Below are 18,285 nucleotides of genomic sequence, written 5' to 3'. Positions count from 1 at the left end.
GAGAAACACCCGATCGCCTACTTCAGCCGGCCCGTCGTGCCGCGACACCATTCCCTCGCCGCCTACGAACGGGAACTGATCGGTCTCATCCACGCCATCCGTCATTGGCATCCGTATCTCTGGGGACGTCGCTTCCTAGTGCGCACGGACGACTACAGCCTCAAATTTCTCCTCGACTAGCGCCTCGCGATGATCCCACAGCATCATTGGGTCGGCAAGCTCCTCGAGTTCGACTTCACCATTGAGTACAAACCCGGCGCTACGAACACGGTGGCTGATGCCCTCTCACGCCGTGACACTGAAGAGGGCACTGTCCTCGCCATCTCCACGTCGAGCGCCTCCGCCAGGCTTAGGACACCGATCCGGCCCTCGTCGCCATCCGGGACGAGATCACTGTAGGCACCCAGGCGACGCCGTGGTCCCTCATCAATGGCATGGTGGCCTATGATTCCCGCCTCTACGTTCCGCCGGCGTCCCCACTACTGTGGGAAATCATGACCGCCGTGCACGAGGATGGCTACAAGGGTGTGCAGCACACCGTGCACCGCCTCCACCGTGACTTCCACTTCCCCAACATGCGCCGCATGGTTCAAGACTATGTCTGAGCTTGCTCCACCTGCTAGCGATACAAATCGGAACATCTTCATTCGGCTGGCCTACTCATGCCGTTGCCGATCTCGAAGGTAGTCTGGACCGACATCGGTCTGGACTTCGTGGAGGCGCTGCCACGCGTCGAGGGAAAATCTATCATACTGATAGTGGTGGATCGTTTCAACAAGTATTGCCACTTCATTCCCCTGGCTCACCCGTATTCTGCAGAGTTAGTGGCCCAGGCTTTCTTCACCGACATTGTTCGACTCCACTGCATGCCTCAGTCAATGGTGTCCGACCGCGATCCGGTGTTCACTTCCAAGTTCTAGAGGGAGCCGATGCGCCTCATGGGCTCCAAGGTGCACATGACAACGGCTTTTCATCCGCAATCGGATGGCCAGACAGAGGCAACCAACCGCGTCATTGTCATGTACCTTCGTTGTTTCACCGACGACTGGCCTCTTCAGTGGCTTCGCTGGCTGCCGTGGGCGGAATACATCTACAACACGGCCTATCAAACTTCGCTCCGCGCCACGCCGTTCCGGGTGGTCTACGACCGGGACCCGCCTACCATTCGGTCCTATGAGCCAGGCGAGACTCGTGTCGCTGCCGTCGCCAAGAGCATGGCAGACCGTGACGAGTTTCTAGAGGACGTCCGCTACCGGCTTGAAGCCCAGGCGGTACAGAAGTTGCACTACGACAAGTTGCACCGGCACGTCTCCTACGCAGTGGGCGACTGGGTTCTACTCTGTCTACGCCATCGCCCGACCGCCTCACTGCCCTAGGCGACCACAGGGAAGCTGAAGCCCCGCTTCTTCGGGTCGTACCGCGCCACCGAGCTCATCAATGAGGTTGTCGTGCGCCTCGCCTTGCCGCCACACTCGACTGCACGACGTCTTCCACATCGGCCTCCTCAAGAAGTTCATCGGTGATCCGCCAGCTACACCGCCACCTCCCTCGGTCATCCACAACTGCGCCGCTGTTTCGAAGCCCGAACAGGCAGTGTGCATCTGCCTGGCTCGCGGCGTTCGACAGGTGCTCATCCAATGGAAGGGCGAAACCGCGGCCTCTGCAGCCTGGGAAGATGTGGACTCCTTCCTCCACAAGTACCCGACGTTCCAGCTCGAGGACGAGCTGCTAGTCGAGGGGGGGAGAGATGTCATGTGGGGCCACGCCTATACAAGGAAACGGCGCGCCCGGGATGGCCGCAGAGCCACTGAGGATCTAGGCGCGGTCACCATGCAGGCAGGCGCGCCAGCTGAGGATATGGCGTGATCACCCAGCATGCCGGTCAGGAAGAAATGGCAAGTAGATAGAAGGAAATAATAGCCGATCAAGGCCTTAGAATTAGGAGCAATTAGCTCCAATTTGTAGTGCCGAATGGCCTATATATGAGAGTCATCAGGATGAATAAGAATCAAGCAAGAATTATTACCTAATATCTCTTCTTCTTCCTCCAAACCGACTGGAGCTGAGGGGCAAAACCTCGCCCAGCTACCACGGGTCGCGGCTATGAACTCCGTAGCCAGGGTCCTGCTAGTCTCGGACCTGACGTCCTTGACATAAAGACACTGAAAGATTGTGCGATTTCAATTTGTGACCATCATGCTTTATCTCTATCAACCTGTCCATATCATCTCAAGAAGTGGTTTCCTCACATTTTAGCACAATACAGTAACACGAAACACTGAGCCTAACTATTGTATACTCACGCTGAGTTGCCAATGCATCTCATTCCCTCTTTCTTCCACTATTGTATACCGTACTCTATTCTCTTTACCCTTTAATTTAATACATACACTGCAGTAGTGAGGTGTGTGCCCCAACAGAGTAGATTTTGTTCAAGCACTTCAGACTCAATTGCTTGTTATATGGAACCTATCAGCATCTAATTCAACTGAATTATATCCAGGAAGCTTGTTGACTTTAACTTCTTTCATGAAGCCTCTTATTCTCTCTGCATCACTATACCTCCCAGCATCTGAATATATGTTTGCCAAGCTCATATAGTAGCCACTCTTTCCAGGAGACATGTCCATCAATCTCTTTGAAACCAATTCAGCAAACTCCATTTCTCCATGCACTCGGCAGGCTGCCAGTACACCTCCAAGCATGGCCTCGTCGGGCTCAAAAGGCATTTCCCCTATGAGCTTCACAGCCTCAACAACATGCCCTGCTCTCCCAAGCGTGTCAGCCATACAAGAGTAGTGTTTCAGTTCAGGCTCAATACCCCACAGTTTCATCCCCTTGAAGATTGCATATGCTTTGTCCACCATGCCTGAATGTGCACCAAGTTTCCTTCAGCAGCCATTCTATCGAAGAGTCTCAATGCAACATCAGAATGCCCATTCAAACCATGACCAAGTATCAGCGCACTCCACGAGATAACATCCCGCCTAGGCATCCCAGCAAATACCCTCTCGGCGAATGCAAAGTCCCCACACTTGACGTACATATCCACAAGTGCGTTCCCAAGGGACAGTGGAATCCCTAGAAACCTCCGGAAACAGCAGGCGTGCACACTTCTTCCATGGCGACGCCATCCGAGCTGCCCACAAGCGAGCAGCAGACTGACCATGACCACCGCGTCCAGCTCTATCCCTGCTGCCACCATGCTACCAAAGAACAGCAGCGCCACGCCTGGTTCCCCTCCCTGCGCGTAGGCGGACAGCATGGAAGTCCACAGGACCGCGTCCCGCTCGCGCATTCCGTCGAACAGCCTACGTGCGTCCGGGAGGTTCGACAGGCCCGCGTAACAGAGCACGAGCGCAGACGCCACGAAGAGGTTTTCCTGGGCGCCGAGCTTGACGACGAGCGCGTGGGAGGTGGAAGCTAGGCCCGCGGCGCCAGTGAGCGTGCAAGAGCGATGCACGGGGGGCAGGGTGAAGTGGTCCGGCCGGACGCCCTGCGCGAGCATGTCCCGGAACGTGCGGAGCGCCTGCGCGGGGCGGCCGGAGCGCGCTAGCGACGCGAGGAGGGAGTTGAAGGAGGCAAGCGTGGTGGCGGGGGAAGGCGGCATCCGGCATCCAGCGCGGTTAGCGATTGCCTGCTGGGTGCTGGCAACGCACCAAGGACCGCCGTCTCGCCGGCCGCGCGGCAGGGAGTTGGGAGAGACGAGAAGAAGTGGGCCTGAATCTGTGTGAATTGCGATTGGGAATGTGGCGTCGCTCGCTGCTTGAGGCCTGAGTTTTATTAGGAAAAACATATTTTAGAGTATGTCTAAGAGTTTTTTTTAAGCTTACTCTCTAAATTATATCATTTAGAGAACCATTTGAATACAAATTATTTTCTATATCTTTTTACTCTCCAACAATTTTTCTATATCTTGTTTGCACTGCAGAGAGAGAAATCTATAATAGAAGATAACTATATTTGGATAATCAATTAAAGAAGTAGTTGAAGAGTATATAGAGAGTCTATTGGAGTTGCTCTAACCTTCCAACATTATACAAACTCTAAAATCAGATATTTTACGTTTAAAATCTACTTGGTTTAAAAGTGGTTTTGTAAGGCGGTTTCTTCCTTTGTTTAGTTAAACAATCAAATATTTTTGAACTTGGAAAAATTTCTAAGCTTAAAAAAATTCCAAAAAAACCTTTAAGATAGATTAGGATAAAACAAAATCCAAATAAAAAAATTAGAGCTCATGCAAAAATCTTTATTAGCTTCTAAAAAATAGATTATCTCTTGGAAAAAATATCTTATAAAATCAAAAATTTGCATACATTCTAATTGATGTTTAAATATGTTTTCAAACTTTTTATAACAAAAAATATGAGATGCAATGGAAAAGCAATGCAACATACATTTATGCCGAGTACATTCATGCAAGTTGTATGTTGTGCTTTTATGTGGAAAGTTTTCAAAACATGTTTACATCGATTAAAATGTTTAGGGAAGTTTCTATATTTTTGTAAGCATTTTTCCATTTTCCTAAAACTAAATATAATGTTTCAAAGTTTTTAGATATACCTTCAAGAGCTCAGAATATTTTATCTTTTTTTTTTGCAAATTGTCCCTAGATTTTTCTTGAAATGTTTAGAAGCTTAGATACATTTTTCATGGTTCAAAAACCATATTAGGTATTACTGGATATATTTTAACTAAAAAAGTAAGAAACCACCTTGCGGCCCACTTCTAAAATTGTTGGACAAAATATGGAAAAAATCCTTTTGACCCCCTCAACTCTTGCATAAAATTGGATAATTTGTTGGTCTTAGAAAACTTGTTAGTCCAAATTTGAAATATTATGCAATTAAAAGTTCTAAAATTGGTTTAATGTAGATAATTCGTAGAAAATGTTTACCTTGGAAAAATATGAAACCGACTTTAGTTTTTCCTAAAATCATGCTCTCTCTCATGTGGTGCCTAGATTAGAATTATTTGAATCTTCTATGGTCCCATTTTTATGTTTATTTTCTATTAGAGGCTCTCGTTATCTACTATATTTATTCTATATTGATGAGCCACACTACTTAGAAGTTCAAATGACTTTGACGACAACACATGTGTCATATAACTACCTCATACTAGATCCTATTTACTATGAACACGAGTGTCATTCCATGTTGTCTACACTAACATGATTATATATATAGGATAGACAATAAAGTAACACTAACATGATCAATTCACATTTGTGTTCATACTAAATACGACAAATCACGAGGTAGTTACAAGATAGTATGAATCTTGTGTTGTCGTCGAAGTCACTTGACCTTCTACGTAGTTTTTAGTTGTCAACGTCGACTATTTATAATTTCTAATAAATAATGAGAGCATCTATTAGCAAATAAACATCAAAACAGCTCCAAACTATGCATTAGAAGATAGAGCATGGCTTTAGGAAGACTCTAAACTGGTTTTGTATATTTTTCCATGCTAAAACAAATACTTAAAAATGAAACCAAAATTTAGGATTTTCAATTGTATTAGGTTTTAAAAAATATATATAGTTCTTTTTTTTTTTGAGAAAAACTATCTGTAACCCGATTCACCCCTTAACTATCAACATAGTTTGATGTCACATCTCATAGCTGAAGTGACCCATGTCGGACGGTTTGGGACAAAACCGTTGTCTAAACCGTACAGGGTGCAAAAAGACCGGTTTTAAGTTGATGAGAAGGGATCAAAATCCAGTTTTACGCATGAGAAAGAAAAATCAGACTCTACGAATAGTTTTTTTTTTTAGCAAAGACAGTTGAGGGTGCCAAAAGACTTTTTTCCTCCTAATCTTCATCTTTGAGAACTCTCGGATGGAGGCCCTGTTGACATGGGCCAATATCTGCTGGTGCGTTCAGGCCTGGGAAGTCTGCCAGGCCTTAAAATTCTCAGATTGGACTGCATGGACAGGAGTTATCTTCTCTGTTGGATCGTTGTCTTCTTGCTTTTCGGGGGGAACGGGTTCCTCCGTACTTTAATTTGGACTCTTTCGCGCCAGTTTTGAGTGCCGTTCGGATATTGCGACATAGGAGGTGGCTAGGTGGGATAGAAAAAGGGAAATGAATGAATGGTTATGATTAAATGAGGTGTGAAGAATGGATGGTTACGATACAATATTACTCTTTGGAGGGTGTGATATTATTTCCCTATCTCATTTGCCAAACATTGTCTAAGAGCAACTCCAACCACTTGGTTGTTTTTGTTGTGGAGACAATTTTATTATTTGTATAGCAAAAATTAAGCTCCAACAGATGTGCTATCTGAATTTATAAAATAGGAAGCTAGCTATCTTTTGATTTTCGATGGCCATATATAGCCAACCACAGCATGTGATTTTGTAAAATAGCAAGACTATTAGGGACTTCTTCTTTTTTGAAGAGTTTTTTATTTTACAAAATGGTTAAACAATGAAATTTGGCTAATAATTTTAGCCAAGCTTTTGGAGTTGCTCTAAGTATATATAACACTTTCTCAAAAAAGTACAATATAATATAACACGAAAAATGTGTACAAATCAGTTCATTTTTATGTAACGAAACGTGTACAAATATAGTAGATAGAAAGAAACAATACAGCGTTGACAAAGTCAGTGGATTTGTCCCGTCAAATAACGTCGATGCTGGCAACAGCTGCAAGTAATACGAAGTGATGACACATGACTCTTTGTATGTGTGCATGAGATGATGAGCATGCAGCATGCACGCAACATCTGAGACTTTCTGGATTGTGTAACCGTTTTCGGTTTGGCCTCAGTGCCGTTTCTGTATCGTGTGGCTGTACATGTCGGAGGGCAGATGTTTCTTTTTTCCTTAATCTAAAAAAAAAGCTAGTGTATTTATCCTCTCCCTTGAGCTCAACTGCGTCTAGGTTCATCACACATAGCATCCCGTCCATCCGTCGTTATTCCGTCCCCGAGAAGCAGAGAAAGCTCACTCGCTCACTTTAGTAATGGCAGCAGCAGTGCAGCACTTCACTTTACATATGCCGGGGAAAGAAGCAGTGCCGTGCCGTCCCTGTCCTTCGGCGGCCCGGCGTCACCGCGTCCGCCGTGCCGTGCCCGTGCGTGCTGCTCGGGCTGTCCCGTTCGTCCAACATGACACACTGGGCACACTACATAAAAAATGATTTTTTTTTTAGTAACGGTTGGATTTTTTTTAGGGACAGCTGGTGATGGAGCCGCCTCTACAGTGACATGCTCGAGTGCCCAAACATCAGCCGCCCCTACAAATAGAACAGCAGGGGCGGCTGGTGATACGAGCTGCCCCTACAAATGGGGTCTGATTTGTAGGGGCGGCTCAATCACCAGCCGCCCCTGTAGTATATATTTGTAGGGGCGACTGGTGATTAAGCCGCCCCTACAAATGCCCCTGTATACATAGCTCCGATCTGTAGGGCCGGCTCAATCATTAGCCGCCCCTACAAATGACCAACATATAAAAAAGCTGCATAACCTTCTTTCTCCTCGGGTCACTCACTTCAACCCGTGAAAAAAAGGTGGAGAGGCCTTGGGCACCTCCCAAAAATTGCTCTACTAAGGGGGGAAGGTTTTGGTCTCAAATCCTTTCGTGGAGAGGTTGTAGAAGGTAAAAAATGCTATTCCACATTTTTTTAAGTTGTAATGGTTGGTTAGTGAGTAATTAGAGTTTTTTTCTCTCTCTTCTATGGTGCTTGAGCTACTTATGAAGCAATTAGACCCAAGTTTTAAATGTACTAGGGTAAATTAAGGAGGGAAACAAGATCATACCCTTATTTGGTCCATGTTTCTTGATTTTAGTGAACAATTAGTTAGTTTTATGGATGTTTCATATGCATGATGATCTAGATCTAGGGTTTGGTTTTTTTATTAATTTTGTTTTTATAAATTTATGTTTGATGAAATTGGACTAGAGTTTGTATGAAAGATATTGGGTAAAGTATAATTGTTGCTAATTGTTATCTTTGAAATTGTTTATTGTAATCAATAAATATGTATTTTAATTATTTATGGATAAATAGGCCATTAATTAATTTTCCTCTACCATGGTGTGTTTGTATGCTTCATGTAATTATATTAGATTTATATTCATATATATCTGAAGTATATACAATTATTCTTAAGTAATTAATACTTTGATTCATTTTTATATATATCTGAATAAGTAGTCCTTTAATGTTTGTTTTGTTGTTGTTGTAAAAGATGGAGTACATGAACTCTTGGATGTATGATTCGTTAAGGTTCAAGGTAGGTTTCCGTGAAGAGGTGGATAAATTTATTGAGGCCGCAACGAAGCATGCAACGACATTGAAAGAGAATAAGGATACAATTATTTGCCTCTGTAAAGATTGCAAGAACCGTATGACATAGACAGATGTGACTATCATCAGATCACATTTGATTATGCGAGGATTTATTGAGGACTACACAGTGTGGATTCATCATGGTGAAACGGTTATTGTTAACGACGAGGATGATGAGGAATACGACGACGAAACCATAGAATCCTTGTCCCAATATTCAGCAGAGCTTGATGCACGAATGGATTTCGAGTTTGGTAATGAACAAGGTGGTGATGCTGGTGGTTGGGATGGTAACAACGAAGGTGGTGCCAATAATGATGGTGGAGCACGTGTCGGGGATGAAGATAATTTAGAGGACATGATTCGAGCCCTTGGACCAAAGATTTTACTAAATAGTCCGAAAGGTCTAGAAAATTTAGAAAATGTGACAAAAGCATCGAAGGAGACTGTGTATGGTGTTGAAAAGGGTTGTTCGACACATTGGACATTGCTACGTTTCGTGCTTGAGCTGCTCATCCTGAAGGCTAAGTACGGCTGGTCAGACTGTAGTTTTAATGATCTATTGCATCTCCTGTCGTGGGTGCTGCCACAACCAAACTCACTTCCCGCCAACACATACCAAGCGAAGAAGGTCATAAGTCCATTGACAATGGGGGTTGAAAAAATACATGCATGCCCCAACCACTGTATACTTTTTTCGTGGCGAAACGTTCAAGTCACTAGATAAATGTTCCCGGTGTGGGGCCAGCCGGTACAAGAACAATGACCTTTACGGTGGAGACGAACCCTCCACGGGGAAAAAGAGGAGTAAGAAGGGTACAAAAAAGGTGGTACAAGAATCTCAGCCCCCAGAGGACACTCCATTAGGCAACGATGCAAAGCAGAGAAGAATTCCTATCCTGGTAATGTGGTACCTGCCAGTGACCGACCGCTTGAGACGTATCTTCCTAAACCCTAAAGAAGCCGCACTCATGACATGGTGGGATGATGAGCGCAAGGTGGATGATGATAAGATTGCACACCCGGCTGATTGTAGTCAGTGGCAAAGGTTTGATGAGAAGCACAAAGAATTCAGCGATGACCCAAGGAATGTATGGTTTGGCTTGAGCACCGATGGAATGAATCCCTTCAATAAGAGGATGAGCGACCACAGCACATGGCCAGTGATCTTAACCATGTACAATATCCCAACATGGTTGTGTCAGAAGAGAAAGTACCTTCTCCTCACTATTCTTATTTCTGGCCCTAAACAACCAGGCATTGATATAGACGTGTTCCTCAAGCCCTTGATGCAAGAAATGAAGAGGCTATGGAGGCATGGGGAGCAGATGTACGATGCGTTCCGAAAGGAGGACTTCATATGTAGAGCAATAATATTTGTTACTTCCAATGATTACCCCGCGCTATTTGCTTTGTCTGGACAGATCAAAGGGAAGACGGGATGCTTGGTTTGCTTGGATGGTACTACATGGGTGTACCTGGATGCATCCAAGAAGATAGTTTACGTAAGGAATCGATGCTTCTTAAAGACAAGTCATAAGTACCGCAGTAAATTGTTCTTTAGATTTTATGACAACGCCCCAGAGATTAAACCTCCTCTAGAGAGACGTCATAACAGAGAACACGTGTACAGAATGGTGAAAAACATACACGTCATCTATGGAAAGAAGAATCCAGATGGGACGAACAGAGATAGAAGCACACCTCCTGTCGAAGGCGTACCTTTCAAGAAACAATCGATCTTCTTTCAGTATCTGCCTTATTGGCCAGACTTGGAGGTCCCCCATGCCATTGATGCTATGCATGTACAGAAGAATGTCTTTGAGAGTCTCATTGCTACCTTGATGGACACAGGCAAGTCAAAGGATGGTCTGAAAGCACGGAAAGACATGGTGCAGCTAAATGTGATGCCACAGCTTCACCCGGTACCTGAGGCTAATGGAAAATACACTCTGCCCGCGGCGTGCTTCAACCTAACACCAGACAAGAAGAGAGCTATATGCACTTTCCTGAGGGGGATCAAAGTCCCAACTAGGTTTTCAGCAAATGTGAAGAAGCTAGTGTCGATGAAGGACTTGTCAATAACACACTGCAAGGCTCACGATTGCTATGTGATGCTGACAGTGTTCACGATTGCCATGTGATGCTGACAGTGTTTCTACCTATTGCAATCAGGGCTATAAAGCCAGAGTTCTTGAAAATGGCCATCATCCGTATGTGCTACTTCTTTTCGAAGATCTCACATAAGACGATTGGCAAGGAAGAGTTGAGTGACCTACATGAATTTGTGGTGGAGACACAAAACCAACTAGAGATGTGTTTACCTCCTGCTTTTTTTGATATAATGACACATCTCATGATTCACATGGTTCATCAAATACAGACGCTTGGCCCTTGTTACTTGCATGAAATGTGGTCCTACAAGCGGTTCATGTCGGTTCTAAGTCGATACGTGCATAATCGAGCATACTCAGACGGCTCCATGATAGAGGGTTACAGTACTGAAGAAGTCGTCGAGTGCTGTCAAGAGTACCTAAAAGTACAGAAAGGGATTGGTAAACCTGATTCTCGTCACAAGGGTAGGCTGGCTGGGAAGGGCACCAGTGGTAGAAAAAGTGTTCATCGACCATGATTATAAAGAGGTGAGTCGGACGCATTACAGTGTCTTGCAGAGTACACAACTGATGCAAACGTATATTGATGAACACTTGGCTATCATTATGGCGGAGAGAAATGGCCGTTTGGATGATTGGGTCATAAAGCAACACAAGCAATGACTAACTACATGGTTGAAGGACCAAAACATACCGCCTGGAGAAACCATAGACTCTATTACCATAAGTAGGTTGGCGGAGGGGCCATTGAGACAAGTGACATCTTGGAATGCTTATGACATCAATGGGTATACGTACTATACCCACGCAAAGGATAGTAAATATGTGAACCAAAACAGCGGCGTTCGAATAGAGGCTCTCGATGGATTAGGGCGAAAGATCTAATACTTTGGCATCATTGAAGAGATATGGGAACTTGACTATGGAAGGGATATAACGGTGGCCCTGTTTCGATGCCGTTGGGATCAAACAACACCAACTAAACGAGATTGGATTGAGAGTCCTAGACCTCGAGAATCTAGGCTACCAAGATGACCATTGGGTGCTCGCTTCACGTGTCGCACAAGTTTTCTATATGTCTGACCCACAAAGTAACCTCCCCCCGAAGAAGAAGACAAAGCACGTGGTTGCCTTCGGGAAACAACACATTATTGGAGTTGATGGCGTGGACGATGTTGAAGCTTACAATAACTACGATGAGATGCCGCTATTCACAGACTTTCCTAAGAAGATCAGTGTTGTGGAAAAGAACCTCCCCAAAGACAATGCCATGGGAACGAAAAGGTGTCAAGGGGAAAGTCATTACAGCGGGCTAGCTAGTTGTTGAACGTGGAGTGTTTGTTTTGACTATAATTGTTTATATATATATTTCTTCATATATATAATAATACAAAATATTATATTTGTGCATATACACAATTATTTTTATATTACTTTTATTTTGGTCACAATTGTTTTATATATACACAATTGTTTTTGTAATACAGAATTAACAATTTAAAAAAATAAAAATATTTTTCTAGGGGTGGCTGGATCAGGAACCGCCCCTACAAATGCATTTGTAGGGGCGGCTGGATCAGGAACCGCCCCTAGAAATGCATTTGTAGGGGGCGGCTGGATCAGAAACCGCCCCTACAAATCATCTTGTCTATAAAAACGAGGGCGCACGGGTGTTGGCTTCATTTGGGCGCTCTCTTCTCCTCCGACGCCGTCAGGCTGCCCCGCACCCGCGCCCCTTCCCCACCGACGCCGGCGCGCGCCCCTTCCCCGCACCCGCGCGCCCCATCTCCGCGCCCCCTCCCCATACCTATGCCCCCTCGCCCCCTCCCGCGCCCCAACCGCGCACCCTCCCTAGGGTTTCCAGAGGAGCGGCGACGCCACCGGCGAGCGAGGAGCCTTCAGCCTCCAGCAGTCCCACCCCCGCACGCCGACGACGCAGGCTCCCGGCACCCCACTCCCGTTCACCTCGCCTGCCCCAGGACTGCATTTGGTCGGCTGCACACGGCCTTGCCGATCGCCGCCGCCCTACTCCCAGCTGCCCAGGTCTTCGCCGGACCCTTTGCCGGCAACGAGCATCCACCAGTCACACACCAGGTATGCCCGCCCACCTCTCTTCCCTTCCTTCTGGGCAAAATTGAGCACCCGAACCCTAATTGAGTCACACACCAGGACTGGATTCGGTTTGCTTATACACAGGTTTAGGATTGAAGTTTTCTTTTCTTTTTCAGTTAGTATGCTGCAGTGTCGTGAGATATAAATTGAACATGATATAAGCAGTTTCAAAAATTAGTATGCTTGTGTTTGCTTATACACAGGTTTAGGATTGAAGTTTTTTTAGGTATCGGGATATCAATTTGTCAACGGATTAGAAATTAAGAATGCAGTTTGCAGGATTTTTTTACATGGTGCTGGTGATGAACATGAAATTTCTAGCAGCAAGTACACATGTTATTTATTTAATGATCTGTTCTGACTTCCTGGATTATATACTATAGTAAAACTTAATTATTTGTTTTTTATCAGCAAGTACACATGTTATTTCTTATTTGCAGTATGACATGATATGATTTGTGGTAGGTTCTTGCATTTGAACTATGGTTGGATTGATACATGACGTTGTAGAGAAGAATTTAGTTTTCATTGTTGAGTTATCAGTTTGACTTCAGCGTAATGAGATGTGCTAGATTGCTTGTCAAAATATTGCTACATTGCTCTAGCATGCTGGCTTGACTGTATTTTTTGTATGAAAACTTGTGCTACTTGCTGGACTATGATAGTAAAGTTGTATTACTTGCTGGACTATGATACTTGCTTGACTGTATTAGTTGACAGTTTTGATTTAGGTGATTGTCGTCCACACCTAGCATGTCAAAATCAAGAACTGGAAGCACAAGCAAAAGCCAACTCCTAATATAAATAATACAAAAGGCTACTCAACTGTCTTGATGCTTACTACTGTTTGGTTTTGATTGGGCTCCATGGCACTTACACTGCATACTTTCAACTGTCTTGATGCTTACTACTTTTAGCACATGCCACTCTGTAACTGTCTTGATGCTTACTACTTTTAGCACATGCCAGTGGTTGCAACTGTCTTGATGCTTACTAGCAGTGGTTGTCACTGTCTTGATGCTTACTAGCAGTGGTTGTTACTGTCTTGATGCTTACTAGCAGTAATCGTCAATATCAAATCCTTAGTACTACTGCTACTAATACTTAACTACTACTTAAGCTGTCCTTCCTACTAGTCTGTACTCTTACTCTTACTCTTACTACTACTTCACTACTCTTACTCGTGCCTACTACTTCTCTTACTACTACTACTACTCTACTCCTACTCCTATACTACTACTACTACTACTACTGCTCTACTCTACTACTTTTACTACTACTACTCTACTCTACTCTACTATCTCTACTACTCTCTACTTTTCTATACTATTACTACTACATAACTACTGCCACTGCTCTATACTACTACTACTCTGTACTACTTAACTGCTACTCTATACTACTACTTAACTAATACTTAAGTTGTCCTTGCTACTACTTTATACTCTTACTCTTACTACTACTTCACTCCTCTTACTACTACTCCACTGCTCTTACTCCTCCTCCTCTTACTACTCCTACTACTCGTCTTACTACTTGCTACTCCTAAGTGGCTGCTGCTCTTACTCTACTACTACCACTCTACTGCTACACTTACTCTACTCTACTACTTTCTACTTACTACTACTACTTGCTACTTCTAGCTACTAACTGTTGGCTGCTGTTGCTTTTTTGCCAAATCTTCGCCCAGGACTTGTTGTCCTATCTTTTGCCATCAACTGCTGCCCTATGTTTGCTAAGCAGCTGTTGGTTTTTTTGCCAAATCTCCCCTCTCCTCTCCTCTCCTCTCCTTTGTTTTGCCGATGATGAAATTGTCCAAGTCCATACATTATATGGAATATGAGCTGATGATCAAGAACTTGTGAGGAACTTGGTATCATTAGCAGCCGCCCCTACATTACCTTCTCCTCTCTTCTCTGTTATGATGCCTTGATGCTCCAAGTTCAAGATCAGATGATGATTGACATGTTTCTGAGGCCTCTACTACTGGTACTACTAGTTTTTTTATATATTGTTGTTTTATAGGACTACTTTGGTTTATAGCCCTTTTTTATTTCTTATACCTTCTCGCGTACCTAAAGCACACTTTCTTGCATCTTTTAGAACAAAGCGCGAAATAATGTCGTGGACAACAGACAGTGCAGCTCGATGCCCCGAGCATGATGAGAAGCCAACCCTTGAGGAGCAAGCACTAGAGGACTAGCTTACTCAGAAACAGTTCGATAACGAGGTAGAAAAGGATCTAGAAGTGATGCTTACTCAGGAGGAGTGTGACGAGGAGGAAGGCCCTGAAGGAGAGGCTGCTGAAGGCGAAAAAGAAGAGGATGATGATGATGATGACTCAAAAGAGGGATATGAAAGTCCCGAGGATCCTTTCCCACGTGAACCAAGAAGGAGGCCAATGGAGGAAGATTTGGACAAGGATTTTGACCTGAACGAGGAGGTAGGGAAGAAGCCTTAGCTTGTAAATTTTGCTAAAGCTTTGGCAGTGTTACCTCTGCTAACACTTTGACCTATCCTATATACAAGTCCCTCATGAAACTCAAAAAAGACGACGTCGACGTCCGCGACATCTCGCTGGACAAGACAGAGTAGAGGAAAGGAGAGCAGAGGCAACAGCCACAGAGATAGATCACGATGCCTCTGCTCCACAAACTCAAGACACAACCACGACTACCAAGCCTAAGAGGAAACAAGGGGATAGAAAAGGAAATCTATATCCAAATAAGGCATGCTATGTGATAACCGAGGTCGGGCCAGCAGGGGAGATCCTTGAGCCGAAGGAATTAAGAGGACGATTCCGTAATGCGATCGGGGCCCTAGTAAGAGATAAATTAAACCTAACAATCCCTAACTGGAAAGAGGTACCAGAGAACACAAAGAATGAACTATGGGACAGGCAGCTGAAGGTCAATTTTAGATTTCCGGAGGGTAAGCACGAATTGGTAAAAAAATGCTATCAGGATGATGGGAGAGTCATTCCAACGTTGGAGGTCGGAGCTCAACACGAAGTATATCCAAAAGGGATTAACTCCCTTCAACGAGTTCGGCAAAATAACTTCTAGTCAATGGGAGGAGCTCGTGGCTCAGAAGACTTCACCAGAGGCATTGGAGCTTAGTGCCCGTAACACCGAGCTGGCGAAGAGGAACAAACACCACCATCATCTAGGCCCCGGTGGCTACTATGCCAAGGAAGAGCAGTTTAGGAAGATGGACGAAGAGGCCGCAGCTGCTGGGAATATCGCTGTGACGAATTTGAAGGTACGCTCAAGGAACTGGATATATGCGAGGAGTACAGAATCATCTGGCAGTAATCTTAAGTTTGATAAGCCGGAGACCCAAGAGGCGGTATCAAGGATACTGAAATATGCTGAAGACAAGGAGAAGGGCTCATTCAATCCTTCCAGAGAGAGGGACGAGCTTAGCCTTGGCTTGGGAAACAAGGAGCACACAGGCCGCACCAGGAGGCTAGGGAAAAGGATGACCTAGAAGCAAGGATTCAAAGAGGACAGGCACATGTACAAGAAACATGGCCGAGACCGGGAGACTAGTCTTGAGCTCCAAGTGAAGGCTCTAGTTGCGAAGGCGCTGGAGGAGCAAGGACTGTCTACGGAGCCACGGATATTAGTGACGCCGCCAGGAGAACTGGCATTAATTGGCAGCCCTCTGAAAGTTCCTAGCAGCCAAGGTTCCACTGCAGCCACAACCCCAGTTGATCGCATAGGGGAACCAACTAGTTGCACCTTGGTGTTTCTCAGCGGTCGGCAGAACACTGTGATGGAGGTGGCAACGGGTGTGGCACATCCTCCCAGTGGCTTACACCATAATAATAAGATACCGTCGGACTATACTAGGGTCGAGGTGCATATAGTGAAGCCCGAGTTCATGTAGTGGAGGATAGACTACGCAACTCCCGAGGGGCTAGTGTTACTAGGAGACGTTATGGGACAGTTCATCCTCTGGTACAAACAGAACATTATATTGACTGCTTCTTCGCCACCTCCCCCTCTCCCAAATTTGGAGCGAGTTGTTGAGGTCGGGGAGATATTTTCACCATCTCGTGACCCCCACATTCCTGAGATGCCACATTCTTCCCCGCCTCCTAGCGAGCATGTGCCTAATGAGATGCCACAACCTTCTCCAGCTCGTACCGAGCAAGTGCATCATGAGATACCACAGTCTTCTCAACAAGCACAGCCGATACATGAACAACGAGTGCCTCCTAAAGAAGCTGCAGCACAAGAAGATGAGGACGTGCCTGAATGGGAACTTTGAAAGAAGCATCCAATCACCATAAGGCCAGTTTATGTTTCGATCAAAGACGTCTCGTCGGTGTCCAAGTGGTATTCCCATGACCAGTTCAAGCCTGAGAACCAAGTTAAAAAAGTCCCATCATGGGGTTCTGAGGAGGCTGTCACTAGCAAACTCCACCAAATTATAAAGCAGTATCCAAATGTTGATGCCATCAAATGGTCAAAGGATTGCCCGAAAACATATGAAAGAGGCAAGCCCTTCCAACCAAACCGGGACATCCAACGCCTACCACTTGGAATGAGAAGGTTCCATGATTGGTACTTGCGTGTTCTCCCAACGAGCATAGATATCATACAAGCATGCTTCCCCACCGGCACATTTGGAAGCCCAGCCGGGAAAATTGTCTTTGACTTCAATGACATGCAGACATGCTTTCACCTGGGAGAAATGGAGATGAATCTAATTCGCACGTGGGGCCTGTAAGTCCTTGTCCTCCCGATATGATATGAATGTAATCTTTGAATTTTATTGTAACTAACCCATGCCGTGATTTGTAGAATGCAAGTGCACATTGTCAAACAAATGTCAAGTGTGAAAGCCGGGTATGTGGACCCTCAAGCTATAGCCCAAACAAATTTCAATTACCCTAAACGGTGGACACTGGATGCCAAAGAGCTAACTGCTGCAAAGACTCTTTGGGAGAAAGAGCACATCCGTACGGCGAAACTAAGGGAAGAGTCCCTTAAGGTTGCGGCATACATTGCCCTGGCTTTCAAAAATCTCCAACAACACTCTACTATATGGCTACCATACAACTTCAAGTAAGCTCAACTCTATACTTAAAATTTTGTTCGATATATTTTATTCGATGCAAAAGAGCTTATCTAGTTCTATGATTAAATCCATGCAGCAACCACTGGATTTGTATAGCCGTCGATGTCGGGAGGAGCATGGCATGGGTCTTTGATTCATTAGATAAGGACACGGTGACATACAAAGACTTCATATCGACTCTCAAGACATATATATATCGACAATCCTCATTAGCTTATATGTTTGTATACATACTTGTAACGTTCACTTTTAGATACTAACAAGTTGTATTTGCTAAAATAATTCGAGCAGGGCATTTAGGTTCTATGTCACTAATCATCATGGAAGGCATGATCCAGCAAGGAAGGAAAAGCTGGCTATAAAAACACTATGTGCAGTAAGTGTAACTTACTTCTTCAGTACTCCGGTGATGTCAAAAGCATTACTTAACATTTTCATATGCAAAACACACAGTGCCCCAAATAGAAGCCTGGAAGTGTACATTGTGGATACTATATATGTTCTATGATGAGTAACACCGGTGCCAATAGGAGACACCCCTTAAGGGTAAGTTTGAACCTCTTTACCCGTAGTATAAAAACTTCGTAAATGGTATGAAATACTAAACCGAAACTCGTTCTCTTGTAGTGGAGAGAAGAGAAAGGAATGAAAAGAGACCCAT

The 18,285-nt window shown here is 44.7% G+C and overlaps 1 pseudogene; it reads right to left on the bottom strand.

Annotated features, from left to right (window-relative positions):
- Positions 1–2,254: 2,254 nt before the first annotated feature.
- LOC136509884 (pentatricopeptide repeat-containing protein At4g14170-like) lies at positions 2,255–3,700 on the bottom strand (annotated as a pseudogene).
- Between the last annotated feature and the right edge of the window lie 14,585 nt (positions 3,701–18,285).

Source organism: Miscanthus floridulus, chromosome 16 (genome assembly GCF_019320115.1).
Source record: "Miscanthus floridulus cultivar M001 chromosome 16, ASM1932011v1, whole genome shotgun sequence".
Taxonomy (NCBI): Eukaryota; Viridiplantae; Streptophyta; class Magnoliopsida; order Poales; family Poaceae; genus Miscanthus; species Miscanthus floridulus.
The sequence above is the reverse complement of the archived record's forward strand: the minus strand, read 5'-3'. Positions and strand labels throughout refer to the sequence as shown.